At 44.7% G+C, this 19,033-nt stretch overlaps 1 pseudogene; it reads right to left on the reverse strand.

Moving 5' to 3' along the window:
- Positions 1–1,836: 1,836 nt before the first annotated feature.
- Positions 1,837–19,033, reverse strand: part of LOC118831174 — a 25,790-nt pseudogene continuing 8,593 nt past the window's right edge.

Below are 19,033 nucleotides of genomic sequence, written 5' to 3' on the forward strand. Positions count from 1 at the left end.
ATAAATGGATTTCGGCTCGGCGTTTTTCTCCTCCTCATTGTCTGAACCCGCTAGAGATGCCCCTACTTGGGCACCCCTTTCATCCCGTATAGGGGGTGGCTGGGGCGATAGGGCAGCCCCTATCGCCGAATAGATCGCAAAGTCTTCAGGGTCTAAGAATGAGGGGTCCGTTTTATGATGAGGCCATTTGCTGGCGCACCAACCCCCATTTCTGCGGGTCCACCCCGGTGTGCTCCAGCCACGGGCTGACCACCCAGATCTTCTCCACCCACTCTCTACATGTCCTTATGTGAATTTTAATGCCTTGTTCTTTGCAGACCTTGTAGATCTGGCAGGCGAGTACGCCTTTGTCCTCCGGTTCAACTCGGGCTTTGCTTACTTTATGTCCCATTCTTCCCAAGGACGCTAACCTTGGGGCTGCCTGATCTTCCACACCTCCGCCTGCGGGGAGCGGGCTAGCGGCCTTCCGGTCCCTGTTCGGGTGCCAGCTGTCGGGGGTGACCCCGACCGCCGCCTCTACTTACCCTGCCCTCGGGTCTTCGGACGTCTCCGGCTCCTCTCGGGGGAAACGAGAGGAGAAACACCAGGCAGAACACCGGAGGAGTAGGCAAACAGCTTTATTGCATGGCTTGATAGAAGCTTTCCCCCCCCCACCCTCTCTGGGGCGCGCCTTATATATCCTATCGGGGTGTTCCGGGTTGGCTCCTTCCCAGTTCCTCCCCGAGGGTGGAGCTCCTCCAGTAAGAGCCGCCCCGGTGCTGAGGTGGCGAAAGCCACACAGGCATTGCCATGTCAGCAGGTCCAGACTCCCTGGCGTCTCACTACCCTCTCGGGGGGCCTGGGTCCAGAGCGCCCCTAACACCCAAGGTCACACAGTAGCTAGTACAACGTCTGAGGCCCGATTTGAACTCAGGAAGTTGAGTCTTCCTGACACTAGGCCCAGCGCTCTCTGCACTATGGTGCCACCTCGCTGCCCATTTTCTTTCTAAATCTGCCTAACAGACCACGACAAACGCTTCCTCACAAGGATGAGGAGGGTCAATACTCATCAGAAAGTTCCTTTCTCTGTTCTCATCACAGCCTGTATCAATTCAAACTAATTCAATTTTTTAAGTACCTATTGTGTGCATGGCTCTGTTTCAACTCTGGCTTTGTGATTCATTTCCCATTGAATATTATTTCTATAAGACCACCTGACCACTTAATAAAATTAAAACACTTTTAAAAGTAGCCACTAGGTAATTAGTTGGAATCTTTAGTGAGCAGCAGAAAGCTGCCACACTATGCGCTCTTCAAGAAGCCAACATTACCTCAAGGCCTTGGTTTTAGGGGGCAAAGCCATTCCTGGAAAGCTTGGGGATCTGCCAGAAGCAGCTGACCTGACTGTGACGTGTCCAACCTGCCTCCTCTTAGCTCGTGTGCAGTGACGGCCTGTGGCTGCCTTCAATGCTCCAGTGCTCAGCTTGGTGCCTTGCACTCAGGAAGCATCTCCTACATGGCCACAGACTGGGCCAGTGGGCAACTGCCCAGCGATTCTGAAAATCGGGAGCAAGTGTGGACAGTTGACCACAAAGCCAGCCCCCGTGCTGGGACACATGCAGGGCCATTCTTGCTCTATGGACATGGTATCACCTCTGCATTCAAAAGACAGAGTGGGTTGTGGGGCCATTATGGTCAAAGAGAATTTTTTTCCATTGGATGCTGGGGGTTCTGGTGTCTAAGCTGATGACTCACCACAAGGGGAGACCACACAGCACAGAATGCTGCTGAGACGGCCAGGAGACATTTTCTAGTGGGGCCTCTGATGTGTTGGCATGCAAAAAGATCTGGCTGGGGAACTGCGCAGAAAAACCAAACTGACAAAAACTTACATGGCCCCATGTTGCGCTGTTTCAGAAAGGGAGGGGAAAACAAAAATGCCTAGCTCTGTTATTGTCTTACCCAAAACGCTAGCATTAGTGAGGTCACCAGTGAGGCCCCCCTAGAATTAACACCTGTGTGCTGTCAACCCCTGAGACCATCTAGCCATGAGTTCTTAACCTGGGGTCCAGTGATTTGTTTTTAGAAAATATTGATAACTGCATTTCTTATTTGCTTTTCTCAATAATTCTATAGATTTTATTTATGCATTTAGAATCATGATTCTGAGCAAGGGCCCACAGGCTTCCCCAAACTGTCTGCCCAAGGAGTCCAAGACACAGAAAGGAGAGGAACTTTCACTCCATCTACTCCAGTTCCTGCATTTTACTGCGGCAGAAACAAGGCTCCCACAGGCACAGCTGACATTTGAACCTCTTGCCTTCTCACTAACTCTCAGCCGGCTACTTCCTCCACAAACCCTCCCAATACATGCACCAAATCCAGCCTGGATTTAGCTACAACAGCTTTTGGTTGCAGGAGGTTGGCCCTGCCCAATGCTGTGTCTGGCCAGGTTCTCCAAGGGCACAGGCACTAGAAATGGATAGTATTTCTTAATCCCAGCTCATCAGTAATGTTTGTCCTCTCCCCTACCCCCCTAGCATCCAAGTAATAAGTAATGTATCCTAATGTATCCTCCTACCTGAAGTTATAGCCAGGGGAGACTTTGGAGTCAGAGTCCTGGCCGTCAAGGCGGAGAAATGAATACTTTGGCAAGCAGTGGGAGGCGGACAGGTCCAGGTTACAGCCCAGTTGATCTGAATGCCCATGATGCCTCCCTGCATGCTCCAAAGCAGACAATGTTAGGGGTCAGTGGGAAAGTGGACGCCAGAGCAAAGCTCCAAAGAGGGCTAATATATTGAGGCCACCTGATCACTTAAAAAAATCAAGACTTTCTTAAAAGGCAGTAGCAACTGAAGAGCTCTATCCACTTGGCTAGCTAGCGGGTGGCTATCATTCCCAGGAAGGTCTTCCCCATGGAGTCATGCTAGAAGTGCACTTCCAGGGAAGAGCTGCGCTCACCTCCACGGCCATCTGCTGGAAGCTGTGTCCTGCACTTTCCACAATTTGGCCAAGACGGAATATGGGGCAGAACGGGTCTGTCTCGGCGTCGTAGATGCATGACCTGAGGTAGCTGGCGTTAGTCTTGGGAAGGATATTTCTCCTGTAACAGGGAAGGAGCAAAAGGAGATTCAAGGTAAGGAAGGGGGAGGGAGAAAGAGTTAATGAACAGCATTCCTCCAAGACACTAGTTGAGCTACACCTCTTCCTAATGATGTCCTTCAGGGATTCATGACTTCATCTCTCTCCATCAGTGTCAATGGCAACCCACCTGTCTTAGGAGGTAGTTCTAGGAGATGCTTTGCCTCCCTTACCCGCCATCACCCCTGGTGAGGAGCCTCCTCTGAATTTAGAGGCCCACCCTAGCTAACAATGGGCACAGTCTACAGACCTTTCCAGTTTGGGAGGATGTACATGGCTGGCACAGGCTTCAGAGCCCGGGATCTCAGGCACTAGAAGATGATTTTAGTGAAGGCCCCAATACTTACTTGGTGAAATTAAACTTGCGATACCAGATGTGGTTCTTAATCAACATGGTGAAGTTCTCTGCAGCTTTCAGAAAGGCAGGTCTGAAATCACACACACACACACACACACACACACACACACAATGTAAACAGGATCCATCACAGCTTCAAGATGTATTAGTCTCTCCTTTCCTTCTCTCAAATAGGAAAAGACCCATTGCCTCCAACTGCACAAAGTAGGATGCTAAAAGCTGGGAAGAAGAGGGGTTTTCAATCAAATTTAGAGGTTTCCTCGCTTATGAGCATGGGGCAGCCAGGTGGTGCCATTGTGCATAGAGCACTGGGCTTGGAATTATAAGACCCATCTTCATGGGCTCAAAACTGGCCTCAGACACTAGCTGTGTGACCCTGGGCTAGTCACTTAACCCTGTGTGCCTCAGTTTCCTCATCTGTATAATGAGCTGGAGAAGAAATGGCGAACCACTCCAGTATCTCTGCCAAGAAAACCCCAAATGGGGTCGTGGAGAGTCGGACATGATGGGAATGACTAAAAACAAGCTTATGAGCTCGAAGGCAGGGCATGGTCCATTATAGCAGCTTCTGAGGGGAGAGGGAACAGACAAGCCCGAGCACTGGCTGATGAGGTGGGCCAGTGGGGCCATGCATTGTCATACTTACAGTTGGCCCTTGGGGCTTGATGGTATGCATACATCCCCGGACAGCTTAGTGGCTACAGTCACAGAGCTGGTTTTACAAGTTAAACCAAAGTGAACTCTGCCACACTGATACCCTTCCCTGACGGGCACACTATAGGCATGCCTCCTCTGGCACTGTCCGTTGCCCCACCAAGGAGTGCCCCATCACTTCTGGTTGCTTTCTGTTCACCAAGGCTGAAGCTATCCTGTTTCTTCCTTTTTTCTTAATTTTAAAATTTTTTTTTCATTCAAAATTCTCTCCCTCTCCTTACTTTACCTCCTCCCTCACCTATTGAGAAGGCATATTATACATATACATATGAAATCATATTATACATTATACATATGAAATCATGCAAAACATTGTTTTGGCCGTGTTGTAGGGGGGAAAAACAAGAAAAACAAAGAAGGTGAAAAACAATATACTTCCATCTGCACTCAGAGTTCATCAGTTCTCTCTCTGGAGATGGAGAAGTATTTTTCATCACGAGTCCTTTGGAACTGTCTTGGACCGCTGTATTGGTCAGACTAGCTAAGTCTTTTGCAGTTGATTGTTGTTACAACATTGCTGCTCCTACGTGTAATGTCTTCCTGGTTCTGCTCACTTCACTTTGCATCAGCTCATGTAAATCTTCCCAGGCTTTTCTGAAACCATCCCCTTTATCATTTCTCCCAGCACAATAGTATTCCTTCACAAATATATATCACAATGTGTTCAGTCATTGATGGGCTATCCTCTCGATGTCCAATTAGGCTTATTTTCTTTGATGCATTTCTGTAAGGGGAGTCGAGTCTACGGGCTCTGCCTGACACACGGCCTCAATCTAAGCAATATGAAGTAATGCCAACCACTTATTTAGCACCTGTATGTGGCGTAGGAGCTTTGAGAGACACAAAATCAGATGAGATGGAGTTCTTGCCCCAGTGCTTAGCACAGTAATTGGCACACAGTAGGTGCACATCTAATGCTTGTTGACTTGGTGGCCTTGTGAGTAGAGAGACTGGGACATTTAGAAGAGATGTTGTTAAGGCAGAAATGACAGGATAGGATAATGGATCTGATGTGTGGGTTGAGTGCACCTAAGGAGACGAGTATGAGTCTGAGGGACTGGAAGGCCGGTGATGCCCTCAACCGTTAGAGGGAGGCTGGGAAGAGGAGGGATTTTGGTGGGGAGGGTGGAGAGATAGTGAGTCCAATTAAAGTATAATTAAGAAGGATATTAGAGGATTATGGAGTAGAACCTGACTAGGCAGATTTAAAAAGGAAAACAGAAAAGATAAAGTAAGAACAGGTCAATGGAACAGCGAAAGGGTAAAGCAAAGGATGGAATGGGTTGGTACGTAGGGCAAATTGATGAAATAGGAGATTGGTACAGGGCTGAAGGGCAGGTGTGTTTGGCTGTAGAACTGGAGAGACTAAGAAAAGGAGCTGAATGGGGTTATCAGTTACTAAGAAGTGACAAGAGGCATGAACATTCACACGGAGATAAAAATAAGCCAAAGCAAAAATACTGAAAATCTCAGCCATTCAATCAATAAACATTTATTAAGCACCTACTATGTGCCAGGCATCATGCTAAGGGTAGGAGATACAAAAAAAGGAAAAAGACAGTCCCAGTCCTCAGTAAGCTTATAGTCTAATGGGGGAGACAACACACAAACACACAAACATACAAAACAAGCCACATACAGGCTAGATAAGAAATAATTCAAAGGGAAAGAGCACTGGAATTAAGGGGCGGGGGTTCGGTTGTGGAAGCCTTCACACAGAAAGTGGGATTTTAGTAGGGAATTAAAGGAAGCCAGGGAGGTCAGCAGTCAGAGCAGGGTGTGGAGAGCATTCCAGGCATAGGGGGCAGCCAGAGAAAAAGCCCAGGGCTGAGAGATGGAGGTCTTTTTTTGTAAAAGAGCCAGGAGGCTGGTGTCATTGGATCAAAGAGTATATGTTAGGGAGTAAGGTGTAAGAAGACTGGAAAGGTGGGTCATGAAGGACATTCAAAGCCAAACACAGAATCTTATATTTGATCCTGGAGACAAGAGGAGCCACTGGAGTTTACTGGCGGGGAGGAGGATATTGTCAGACCTTCACTTTCAGAAAACTTGTGGAGAATGGACTGGAGTGGGAGAGACTTAAGGCAGGTAGACCTCAATCTACATGTAACATTCCAGGTGCTAAGTAATGAGGGGTCTGCACCAGGGGGTGGCAGGGTCAGAGGAGAGAGGGGGTGTATTTGAGGGATGCTGCAAAGGGGATCGACAGGCCTTGGCAACAGCTTGGACACAGGGAGACAGGAGACCATTAATAAGGAATCCAGGATGATTCCTAAGCTGGGAGTCTGGGGGATGGGGGACGGAGCTGCCCTTTGCCATTACAAAACAGGAAAACCATGCAGTGCCTTGCTTCCAGACGTGCGCCTCCAGATTACGACACTTCTGCCACACACCAGTGACTGTTCTCTAACTGAAGGCTGATCTCTCTCCTAGAGGAGAAGGGGAAAGAACTCACAGAGCAGATTGGCTCTTCACATTCCAGGCTGTTAGAGAGAAAGCATCTCATGGGAAACAGACGGAAGTCTTCAATGGGGAAAATGAGATCTGAGGTGGAAGAGAGGAGACATCGCCCCTTCCCACCCTTGTCAGGATGTGGACGAGTAAGAATGTAGCCCAGAGGAGAAAGGGAAGGGAAAGGACAGGAGGAAATCAGAAGTTAAAGACAGACTTGGGGCTCTGGAAGGAAGGAGGGAGGAAGCTGGCGGGTGAGAGAGCCGCCGTTCAGGATGAGTCAGACGAAGGAGAGAACGGCTGGAGCTTCTGATCTCTGCTCCCTTTGCTGATCTGATTAAGAACCACAGTGGTCTGTTGTCTTCTTGGGCACATAACAAGGCATGAGGAGAGCCTCCAAAGACTTACCCAATTGGATGCCACCCATGGAACACAACCACTCATTTCTGGTGATTCCCATGGATACTAATGACATTGCCAGAAGGAAGCTGGAAAGCATCACAAAAGATTAGGAAGTCTTGGGCAAGAAAGTGAAGATCTCCTGGGCACGGGTGGTGTTTTTCCTCACTGTTGCCCCTTGGAGGCAAAGGGGTGTAGAAGAGAAAAAATGATCTGGGAAGTAAACAACAGCTAAGAAGGTGGTGTCTAGGAATGGCACCTGAATTCCTGGACCACTGTTCAAAACACAGGGGCGAGGATTCCTAGCTCAAAAGAGAGTGCATCTTCCAAAAGCATCCAAGAATGGATCTGCAAATTGAATCAGATGGGGGAGGGAGAAGAATTCTTCGTGTATCCTCAGGATTAGACACCACAGATGAGTTACAGAGAAGGAAAAAGAAGAGTAGCTCAAATTGCTGTCATGAGATTTAAGTGCCTACTGTATACCAGGCACTGTGTTAACTACTAGGGATACAAAGAAAGGCAAAGACAGTGCCTGCCCTCAGTCTAGTAACAACTCTGTACAAACTAGCTAGAGACAGGATAAACAGGAGAGGGAAGGCATGGTGGCGTTGAGGAGGTTTGGGGAAAGCTTCCTGTAGAGGGTGTGTGTGTGTGGTGTGTGTGTGTGGTGTGTGTGGTGTTATCTGAGACTCGAAGGAATCCAGGGAAGCTTGGAAGTAGAGATGAGGGGACTGCATTCCAGGCATGGGGGACAGCCAGGGAAAAAGCCTGGAGTCTGGAGACGGAGGGTCACGTGAGAGCAACAGCCAGGAGGCAGGTGTCACTGGATCGAAGGTTATGTTGCAGGGGCTGGGCATAAGAAGACTAGAAAGATGGGAGGGAAAGGAGCCCTTAATAGTAAAATCCAAAGCCTCCTCAAACATCTAGGTACAAAGGTCAAAGTCTAGGCACTATCGGTCCTAACCCAAGGGGCAAATCTGACCTTATAGTTATTATGATGATGAAACCCATGATGGGACTATATACGACCATGCATGCTTTATTCAAAAGAAACAGGAGAGAAAAAAGGGAGTTGAGGTGAGTAGCAGTGAGTTTTAAGAAGGTCTATTTGTAGAGCAAGTCCAGAAATCAGAGAGAAGGATTATCTCAGAGATTATTTAAGTAAAGGCCAACGGAAGGAGAAGGTGAAGCCATCTTGTCACTGGAATACACTCCAGATCATGTGGATAAAAGGAAAAATGAAAAGTTTGGGAAATAGATCCCAAGCCTGGCATAGAAAGACTATGTAGTAGTGACATAGGGCTTTAATCAACCAGAAATTTGCTTCAATTAATCAGAGCTCTCCCTTGGCTAAAAGCAGAACAGTGACAACTTCTTGATTTGCCTTAAGGATAATTTTATCCTTCAAAAAAAGGCAGAGGAACTCCCTGCCCAAAGTCTCCTCTCACTCCAGCCCATCTTCTACTCAGCTGCTAAAGTGATTCCTAAAGTGCAGCTCGGATCCCATAACTCCTGCCTCCCCTCAGTAAACTCTGGTGGCTCCCTATTAAACATAGGGTTAAAACATAGAATCCTCTGCTTGGCATTTAAAGCCCCTTCTGGTTTCCTGCTCTATTCCTCTACACACTCTCTGACACAGCTACATTGGCCTCCTTATCTGTCCCCAATGGCTGGAATCCTCTCCCTCCTCACCTCTGCCTTCTGGGTTCCCTGGCTTCCTTTTAAGACCCACCTTCTGTAGGAAACCTTTCCCATCCTCCCTACTTCTCATTCCATCCCTCTGAGAGTATCTTTCAATAACACTGGACAGATCCTGTATGTATCTAGTAACTTACCTTCCGTCTTCCCATGAGAATGGGAGCTCCTTAGGGTATAAGGACTGTTTTTGCTTTTCTTTGTGCCCCTAACACTTAGCACAATGCCTGGCACATGGTAAACACTTAATAAATGTTGACTGATCTGATACTAATGGGAAGAAACTAGTTGCTGGGGTGGAAATAATAGGAACTTTGGTGGCAGATGATCAGGTCCTCTTAAAGTCTGTGATAGAAATCTGGGCAGGGTCTCCCTTCAAATCTGGGGACGTAGATTTCAAAAAGGTTCAGAGGAAAGATGTGTAGGATCTCAAAATGCCATAGAGGAAATCAGTTCTGGAGGGATGGGGAATGCACAAAAATGCAATTCAGAAGACCCAAAGGAAAACAATTTCAGGGAAGAGAAAAAATGAGTTGTCTTGAGAGAATGATGTAGATACACTGGGGACTCACCAACTAACTTTTGAAAGCTACATATGGAAGATTTTTGTTTGTCCTTCGTTCTCAAAGAGGACCATGACGTCAGGAAGGTGATGCCATGACTTGCAAGTGAATTGGATTGAGGTGAGGGAGGGCTGTGCAAAGTCACCAGCCTCACTTTCTCCTCTTGAGGTATCTGGGTGCAGTGGCCTGATATAAATCAGGATGACTGGAGATGGACGTTAAGGTCTGGTCAGTGGATGACAGTGTAAAGACAGTGTCAGACTACACACGTGTGGCCTATGTCAAATTGCTTACCTTCTCAATGAGCGGGGAGGAGAGGGAGGGAGAGAATTTGGAACTCAAAATTTGAAAAAGTAACGTTAGAGTTGCTTTTACATGTAATTGGGAAAAATCAAAAGAAATGAAAAAAAGAGTTAAAAAAAAAACCCAGTGTCAGGAATGCTAAAACTCTGAATGAGCTGAGGTCAGGGAGGGAAGCTGAGGACAACAAGAGGGGTTTTTAAAAGACTTCACTGGGAGGAAAAGGAGGATCAAAGGCCTTTGTTTGGCCTGGGTGGGATGATGACAGAGAGAGCAGTTCAATGTCTACTTTGCTTCTGCTTTCTCTGCCAGAAAGAAAGACCTCTACACAGGAAACAACAGGGCAAGGCTGAGTAAGAGGAAGTTAATCCCCCAGATTGGTGATGAAAGAGTGAGAGCGCCCAGACCTCCCACCATTAATTCAAGGGGCTGAGGCTGGATGAGCCGGATCCATGAATCCTGGAGAGCTGGCCTGTGGGATTTCGGAGACGACTGAGTGGTCATGGCAAGGGGGAGGGGCAAATGTCCCAATTTTTTAAAAAGGGGAAAAAGCAGAGTTTGCGTCAACTAGAGATCAGTGAATTTGACTTTTATTCCTGAGACAATTCTACAATCGATCATTAAAGAGCTTATCAAATATGGAGAAGGGAAAGTAGTGGACAGGATGTGTCAGACTAATCTCATTTCCTTTTTCCCCCGAAAGGATTACTAGACTCGCTGGTAAGAAAGCTGTGTATAGGGCTTATCTTGATTTTAGCAAAACTTTTGGCAAAAGTACCTACTTCATACTCTTCCAATTGGAGATACTGGGATCATATGACAAGATCATCAGCTGGATCTGGAGCTGGTTGGAAGTTGGAGTCAAACAATAATTGTTAACGTTCAATATGAATCTAGGAAGTCTCCAGGGCAGTGCCCCAGAGATCTGTCTTTGTCCCTGTGCTACCTAACACTTTTATCCGCGATCTGGATAAAGGCAGAAATGGCTTGATCATCATTTATGCAGGTGACAATAAGAGGGGTGACAGGGCTAACACTGTGGATGATAAGAGTCAGGGTCCAAAAGGATCTTGAAGCGTTAAGAGTTGAATCTCATGCAATTTGGAACTAGGCCCAAAGGGCTATAAAACTGTGCATGCCCTTTCACCCAGCAATACTGCTTCTAGGTCTGTATCCCAAAGAGATCATAAAAAGAGAAAAGGACCCACACGTACAAAAATATTTATAGCAGCTCTTTTTGTGGTGGCCAAGAATTGGAAATTGAGGGGATGCCCATCAATTGGGGAATGGCTAAACAAGCTGTGGGTATATAAATGTGATGGAATGCTATTGTTCCATATGAAATGGTAAGCAGGCAGACCTCAGAAAAACCTGGAAAGATGTATATGAACTGATGCAGTGAAGTGAGCAGAACTAGGAGAACACTGTACACAGTTACAGCCACATTGTGTGAGGACCAACTTTGATAGACTTAACTCTTCTCAGCAATGCAAGGATCTAAGACAATTCCAAAAGACTCATGATGGAAAATGCCATCTACATCCAGAGAAAGAACTTTGGAGTCTGAATGCGGATCAAAGCATGCTATTCACTCTTTTTTGTTTTGGTTTCTTCTTTCTTATGGTTTTTCCTTTGGTTCTAATTCTTCTTTACAATATGACTAACGTGGAAATATGCTTAATATGAATGTACATGTAGAGCCTATATCAGATTGGGGAGAGGGGAGGGGAGCGAGGGGGAGAAAATGTAGAACTCAAAATCATATAGAAGTGAACGTTGAAAACTAAAAATAAGTTTTAAAATATATATCTTAAAAAATAAAAATAAAACAATGAAATTCCAAACAAACAAACAAACAACAAAGAATTGAATCTCCTATGATAAAATTCAGTAGGGATAAATGTAAAGACTTATGCCTGGGTACAAAAAAAAAAATCAAAGTACATGAGGGAGACACATTTGGACAGCGATTGTTCTCAAAAAAGATCTGGGAGTTTTAGTAGGTTATAGGCTCAACAGAGGGCAGCAAGCCTATCACCTCTCTTGTTCTGAACATAGTACTTTTATTAAATGCCCCAAGAGCTCACGATGGGCAGCTACGTGGTACAGTGGATAGCGTGCCAGGCCTGGAGTCAGGAAGACCTGATTCAAATCCAGCTTCAGACACTTATTAGTTGTGTGACCCTGGGCAAGTCACTTGACCCTGTTTGCCTCGGTTTCCTCACCAGTAAATGAGCTGGAGAAAGAAATGGCAAACCACTCCAGTATCTTTGCAAAGAAAACTCCAAAAGAGCTCAAGAAGAGTCAGACACAACTGAACGGTGACAAAGAGCTCATCAGCTTTCTTTTTTAAAGCCAATGTGTAACTGTTTGACTCTTATTGGGCTTACTGTTCACTAAAAACTCCAGCCATTTACCTATTTCTTTTTTTTTGTCTAGCCACAACTCTTCCCTCCTGATCTGTTTTTTTGTTTTGTTTTGTTCTTCTCTTCATCTGTAAAATAAGCAGACCGGATCAGAAGATCCCAGGCTTCTCCCCACTCAAAACACTCTAGGATCTCTCGAATAGACATTTTTTGTTCCCTATCCCGAACTGCTGCCTTGGCCACCTTTAGGAAACTTTTGTGACATACCAGCACAGTAAATATTTGTTGAATGAGACTAAACGCCTCCCTTACAAGTCAGGGTTTATGATCTCTGGCACTTCCCTAGCCCTAGGTCTGGGCCAATTTGTCATGACTCACCGGGGCACGTAAGTGTCGTCCTCCACCGGACACCAAGCCATCACCTCACATGTCTTCACGTGATCATTAAAGTCAACACATTTTCCAGTTGCCACTCCTGCAGCAGGGTAAGGAGGTACAAGGAGACAAGAGCCTTACCCCAGTGTAAACACCCCAGCTTCCCCCCATTCTCCACTATTTGATCCATGGGCACCTTAATGGAGTCTAATCTTCTCTTGTTTACAAACCAAGCAACTTTAACCTGTAAAGATTTGGGCATTGGCATACAAATCCAGCTGCATAATGGCATAAGGTCTCACAAGAGAGTTACTTATTTCTCAGTGCAAATAGATACTTCCTGGGGTATGAAAAAATTGCAGAGGGCCAGAGATCTAGGTTATTAAGTGCTGGTCTAGGGAATCCTGAAAAGTTCTATTCCCTTGAGTTTTTTCTATCAGAGAAGGGATGACCCCTACACTGAAGTAAGACCCATATGGGGGTGGCTATGGTGCATTGGATAAAGCAGCAGCCTTGGAGTCTGGAGGACTTGAGTTCAAATCTGGCCTGAGACACTTGATGCTTACTAGCTGTGTGACCCAGGGTAAGCCACTTCATCCTGATTGCCTTGCAAAAACAAACAAACCAAAACCCACATGGGTCTTATTTCAGCATGGGCTCACCCATTCTCTGAGAAAAAAACTCAAGGCCACTCTCCCCATTACAGAAGGTCAAATTGAGAGGGGCTCAATTTTCCAAGTGTTAGTGTCTGCTGTTCCAATCAAACCCTTCATTCTTATTGGAGCCAACAAAGAAAACATGAACTTTGAGACTGCTGGCATTCTCTAGCCAGGAATCACATATTAAGAACATCAAATAGATTCTATCAAGTGTACCATAGGAGGGAAGGGCATACCATTGCCATGGACATCAGTGGAGCCAGGAATACAGTTATCATCTGATGTACACACAGTTTCAGGATCTGGATACTGGAAAAGACAAAAATGAGCCAAAATTAGGCCCCATGTGGGTTTATTTTTGAAACCACACCCAGTGCCCACATCCTAGCCCCCACAGTGCTCAGAAGAATGAAGAATAAGGAAGAGGATTGGCATCAGTGGCCCGCTGGCCTGTTCAATAAGAATGCTTACCTACCTCGGCACAGGTGCCTTGTCTCTGGTTCAAGGTAGCAATGATGGTTGGTCATGACAAACACCGCGTTCTCCTGCTGTAGAATGGGGAGAGGAAAAACAGGGATGTTGCATACACCTATAGGCCACACAAGAAAAGTCAACCACCCATCCATTTAAGTACTATAGGCTGCTCTCAAGCGCCACATTGGAAAGCAACTCAAGAGTATTCTTGGTGATCTCTACCAGAAAGGCTCACCATTCAAACTGGCTTCTCAAAGGCACTTCTCCTTTTGGAGAAGTAAGCTGCTGCTCCTTTGCATAAGCCTTTACCCCAGGCACCCAAGTACCTAGGCTCAGAGCGATTGATCATCATGCCCAGCATGGTAGAATGGAGAGCAATTTCTTCCCAACCTACCATTTCTTTGGATATGCTGCCCCCAACTTTGCCCAACATTTTGGGTACACTTCATAGAACCTATTTAATGTTTTTAGTACAAGATTCCAGGTTGTATAATGACTGTAGGACCAAAGTCCGTGTTTTCTTTGTCAGGCTGGATATTAGCCAAGCGTTTCATCTTCTACCACAAGAAAAGTCTGAAAGCCTTTTCCTTCATCTCTCATCCTTTCCTTCATCTTTTCATCCTTTTCCTTCATCCAATGAAAGAGAGGGTTGAAATCCATTCTTTTCATTCACTCAAGTTACCAACAAGTGTTTGCCAAATATCTGCGTGTCTAACATTTAGTCTTTGCTTATCTCCTCCAGCCAGATCCAAATAGACCCAGGACTGGCCTGCATCATTCATTCTTTGGCTATTTAATCATGTTCACAGTACGTGGTATGATATTTTCAATTTGCTCTGTGTGTGTGTGTGCGTGCGTGCGTGTGTGTGTAAAGTTTTGCTTTATAAGCAAGACTTAAAAAAATGGCAAACCACTCCAGTATCTTTGCCAAGAAAACCCCAGATGGGGGTCATGAAGAGCCAGGCACAACCGAAACGACTGAACAACCACAACTCTCTGAGGCTGAAGATCATGCCATGCTACTTTGGGGCTAACAGCACCTAGGTGCCTGATACACTGGTGCAGAAGTGACCTGAGTGACATCCAGGAAACCAATCTAATGGCATTTTATTTTACATAAACCGACATTGATTAAATGGAAAACCATAGCTAAGAAGACAATTTAAAAAGAACCTATCAATAACAGACTTTTTTTTCTCTTCCAATGAGATATGACACCTTTGCCTATCACTGAACCCTGTCCTGTGGGGACAGGCAAAGGAATGCAAGAAGGATTTGTGTCTGTCTTTATGTTGTTGCTGAGTCATTTCAGTCCAGTTCAACTTTTTGTGACCCAATCTGGGATTTTCTTGGCCAAGATACTGGTGTGGTTTGCCATTTCCTTCTCCAGCTCATTTTTACGGCAAACAGGTTTAAGTGACTTGCCCAGGGTCACACAGCTAGTAAGGGTCTGAGGCTGGATTTGAACTCAAGTCTTCCTGACTCCTAGCCTAGCACTCTGTATCCACTGAGCCACCTAGCTGCCCCTTCAGTCCTTACACTGTTTAAAAAAGAAGAAAGGATCTTAATAAAAATAAATTTAATTGGAAGGAAATGATTAACAAAGTGTGGCTGGAATATTTTGTAACAAAATTTGTATACTTTCTGGCCCCCTTATTTTAATTCATAAGAAGGATTTAACATAGCCTTTTTACCAGAGGCTCCTGAAGAAAATGAGGTATCTAGAAAGAAAGGCATTGAGTTTTAAATAGATAGCACTACTAGGGTCATAGAGTTAGAACTGGAGGCACAATTGTTAGAACTGGACCTTAGTCCAAACCCCTAATTTTATTTCTTTTCTTCTTTTTTATTTTTTTCCTTTCATTTTTAAAGAGGGAATCTGATTTGCCTAAGGTCACATGAGGAAGACCAGGGGCAGAGAGCAGGGGCAGAGTAGGTCAGATCTTATTACAAATCCTAAAACACACAAGAGAGATACACTAGATAGACAGTAATTAAAACAGCAGAAAGACAAGATCAGGACACACCTAGACACAATGTAAAGTCCTGCCCCATCCTCCCAGACCACAATTTCAAGCTTTTGCTGAGTCAGGGGCAGATACCACTGGTACCTGTTCTCCTATGGAATTTCCATAGGGCAGGAGGCCAACCAGACCCCTCAATGTGAGGAGGGCTCTGAAATTTGCCTAGCTGTGGCATTCGAACAGGAGAAAATCCATCATGCTGGGGATTAGGGGAGGAACCAAACAGATGCCTTTCAATCCTCCGATTGAATTTTTTTTTTTTTGGTTTTCAACATTTAATTTTATAAGATTTTGAGTTCCAAATTTTTTCCCCTTCCCCCTCCCCAAGTTGGCAAGCAATCTGATATAGGCCATACATGTACAATCATATTAACCATATTTCCACATTAGTCATGTGGTGAAAGAGGAATCAGAACAAAAGGGAAAAACCACAAGAAAGAAAAAAAAAACAAAAAAAAGTGAAAATAGTCTGCTTTGATCTGCAATCAGATGCCACAGTTCTTTCTCTGGATGTGGACAGCATTTTCCAGTCTGACTGAATTTTCGGTCTGATTGATTTTAATCCTCAATCTGATCACTAGGGAAAGAGCAGATGGTTAGGAAGGCTGACAGAAAAGCTTGGGAATAAGTCTAGGGCTCAAATTAAAAAACAACAACGAGAAGAAAAAGGAGACTAAGAGAATAAAAATGAGGTTAGGTAACTAAAAGTCATAACACAATAAAGCAATATTATGCCGGAACAAAAAATCTGATAATAGTATCCCAAGACAGAGAGTGACGAGAAATCCAAGAAAAGGAAAGAGAAAGCAGGTCTTCAAATTCTAGGAGACCAGGACCAGCACAAAAACTCTGGAATGGTTCAAAAGGGATGTAAGATGATTAAAGGAGGAAATAGAGATGGAAATTGGGATTAAAATTAGGGAGGAAATAAGTTTGCTGAGAAGAAATCTATTAAGACAAAACAAAAGACTAGGTAATATGGAATGTCGGAATCTCGTTAGGAGAGAAAATACAGGCTCTGAAAAAGAGAATGACAGATTCAGAAAACACAGATGTAAAATTTGGATTCAGTCAAAAGGCCACACTTAAGGATCTAGAAGGCCACATGTGGCCTCAAGGCCACAGGTTCCCCATCCCTGGTAGGCAAAGAAGGAATAGAAGGGCTAGAAATAGGTAGTAGGGGACATGAGAAACAGGGAGAAGTCCTGCAGATCTAACCTTTAAAGTTGATTTGTGAGAAAGCCAAAGAATCTTTAATCCCATCAAGAATGGAGAGTCTTTCTATAATCCATAAAGCGCCACAGCTCAGACTGGCCACAGGAGGCACCACAGCTGTGTATTGCTTTAGAACAGTTGTGATAGAAAGGTCAATATTAATAATGATAGACAGAGCGACCTTTTCCATGGCAATTTAAGGTTTGCAAAGCACTTTCCATACGTTCATTCATTTGACCCTCACAACCCTCTGGTGAAGTGGGGCCTACAGGTATTGTCATCTCTACTTTACTGAGTAAAGGGACTTACCCAAGGTCATATGAGCAGGATTCAGACCTAGGACTTCCTGACCTCACATCCAGCATTCCACCCACTATCCCATGCTGCCTTTCTAAAAGGAGACTTGGTAGATCTTATATTCTCAGAAGCAGGCTACAGTCAAATTAAGTCGACCAAGCATTTATCAGAATCTACTAGGGGCACTTAGGTGGTGTAATGGATTGAACACCAGCCCTGGAATTAGAAGGACCTGAATTCCAATCTAGCCTCAGACATTTGACACTTACTAGCTGTGTGACCCTGGGCAAGTCGCCTAACCCCAAATGCCTAGCCAAAAACAAACAAAAAAAAGAATCTACTATATATTCTAGACACTGTGCTAATCATAGCAGCTTCATGGTAAGCTGTAATATCTGCAGATAACGTTGAGTTCTCATAGAAACAGTGTGATCTGTGGATGCCGTGGCCATCTAACCATGATGCTCATTTTAATTCCCTTCATAGAACACTACTCTTCCCTGCTCTGGAGCCTTACAACTCACCTTCACACCTGAAGAATCCATTATTTCATCGGGGGGGGGAGGGGGGGGGATATTACCCAAATGACTGGCATCTGAGATCCCAACCTTCCTCACTTTTAAGAGTTTCTGTGGCCAAAAAATTAGTCATCTGGTATCTAACCAGGTAATAAGACTGCCACCTCACCAGGGAAGTCCTCAGATAAAAGATATCTGATCAGGAGGACCAACAGCTTTCTGTTCCTAAGAAGGTTGATGGAATACCAATAAGCATGAAGATGGGAGGATTTGCAAGACTCCAAGTAATTTACTTTTCCATATTTTTCTTTGTATAATTTTAAGTCTCCCATGAGATCTAAGCTATGTATTATCAATTCATCATGATTTGATTGATCCAATGGATGAAAGTGCAGGTCCAGGACTGGCCCCCCACCCCCGCCAAAAAAAAATTCTTCCATCACAGTCCTGAGTTAATCATGGCCACTTATCTCCATTTGTTCATGCTTGTGATGTAAACCATATGGAGCAAGGAGTCCCGTTTCTGTTGTTCTAAAGAGGTGATAACAGTCATTAAAAGCTGTGAATGGTCAACATTTGCTTTAGGACTTTTATTCCAACGAAGAGATCATAGCTTAGGAAGGCCACTCCCTAGACAGGAACAGCCTCTTGCTCACATTGGCTTTTAAAAATTATTGATATATTGATAAGCTCAACGTATAACTTTCAAGCTGTCCTATTTGCTGGTGTTTCTTTCTGGCCTTTTCTCGTTCTCTTCCATATATCTTTTTAAAGTTGTTTTAGCATCTTTTTTCTTTTGCTTTTTGTTATTCTATCCTTATCCTCTCTTTTCCTCCTACTCACTCCATTAGGGAAAAAAAAAGGAAAATAAAACCTTTGTAACAAATACACAGTCATGCAAAACAAATTTCTATGCTGGCCATGTCTGAAAAGGTCTATCTTATTCTGCATCTTGGGTCTATCAGTTCAGGAGGTGGGTGGCAGCATCAATCCTAGGGAATAACAATCCTGAGTCTTTCAAAGTTGTTTTCTATAATATTTTTGGCACTGTATACATTTTTTTCTGGCTTGCTTCCTTCACACTTTATCCTTCACGTGTCCCATCTTTCTTGGTCAGTTTCCTTCTCATCTCTAATTACTATCAAAGTTATTAGTCTACAAACGTAATTCCTTGCTGATACATAATATTGTTCCATATTGGGGCAGCTAGGTGGCATGGTGGATGGAGTGCCAGCCCTGGAATCAGGAAGACATGAATTCAAATGTGGCCTCAGATACTCACTAGCTGTGTGACTAGCAAGTCACTTAACCCTTTTTGCCTCAGTTTCCTCATCTGTAAAGTGAGCTGGAGAAGGAAATGGTAACCACTCCAGTATCTCTGCCAGGAAAACCCTGGAAAATCCAAATCCTGTCCATGACACATTCATTTGAATCTCGATTGCTAGACATTCTAAATTACAAAAACACTGATTTGCAACAGTGGGAGGAGATTTCCATATCAG

Source organism: Trichosurus vulpecula, chromosome 9 (genome assembly GCF_011100635.1).
Source record: "Trichosurus vulpecula isolate mTriVul1 chromosome 9, mTriVul1.pri, whole genome shotgun sequence".
NCBI classification, from domain to species: Eukaryota; Metazoa; Chordata; class Mammalia; order Diprotodontia; family Phalangeridae; genus Trichosurus; species Trichosurus vulpecula.